At 40.0% G+C, this 380-nt stretch overlaps 1 protein-coding gene across 1 annotated transcript in view; it reads right to left on the reverse strand.

Moving 5' to 3' along the window:
• Positions 1-380, reverse strand: part of Ankrd31 (ankyrin repeat domain 31) — a 155,623-nt gene that overhangs the window by 56,192 nt on the left and 99,051 nt on the right. The window lies entirely within an intron of this gene.

Raw genomic sequence — 380 nt, forward strand, 5'->3', positions numbered from 1 at the left:
CTTACACTGGAAATAACGTAAATAAAGTAAAAGATAACAAGAGCAGCTATCCTTACACTGGAAATAACGAACAAATAGTTCTTAAAAGCAACGGCAGCAAGAGATAAAAAAAGATAGAATAACAGCCTATCACAGCTGTAGATATAAAAGCAAAATCCATACCATATACACAAAGCAAATAATAGCAACTATACTGCCAATGTCCTGTGGAATGTCCACTGTACTGCAGTGTCCTGTGGAATGTTCACTATACTGCAGTGTCCTGTGGAATGTCCACTATACTGCAGTGTCCTATGGAATGTCCACTGTACTGCAATGTCCTGTGGAATGTCCTCTGTACTGCAGTGTCCTGTGGAATGTCCACTATACTGCAGTGTCCT

Source organism: Microtus ochrogaster, chromosome 19, assembly GCF_000317375.1.
Source record: "Microtus ochrogaster isolate Prairie Vole_2 chromosome 19, MicOch1.0, whole genome shotgun sequence".
Lineage (NCBI taxonomy): Eukaryota > Metazoa > Chordata > Mammalia > Rodentia > Cricetidae > Microtus > Microtus ochrogaster.